Here is a 377-nt window from a genome sequence, read left to right as displayed (position 1 = left end):
AGATAAAACCCATTTGTACCCTGAATGTACAAGGGGAAACGAGAGAAGCCAGAAGGGCTGATAAAGGGAGTGAAATGTGGAAAGATGATACAGAAAGTGGTTTTACTCATATTCATAAATCCAAATAGCTTGGGCGAATAGTAAATTATTTATTTGACAGGTGCTAGAGTACTGCATAAATAATTCTGGCGATCATAAACAGGCAGACGGGTTGTTCAAAATCCAGACTTCACACTTCTTGCAGAGCAAAAAGAAAGATGCATTTAATGCAGACCAACTAATTATCTTATTTCTAATTTTATTTATTTTTCACCACAGTCATTTTAGCTTTGCGCTGAATAGATGATCCCCAAATGGCCTTCTAGTCTTCTAGGATG

This window comes from Penaeus monodon, chromosome 20 (genome assembly GCF_015228065.2).
Source record: "Penaeus monodon isolate SGIC_2016 chromosome 20, NSTDA_Pmon_1, whole genome shotgun sequence".
Taxonomy (NCBI): Eukaryota; Metazoa; Arthropoda; class Malacostraca; order Decapoda; family Penaeidae; genus Penaeus; species Penaeus monodon.
This window is presented reverse-complemented; position numbering follows the sequence as displayed.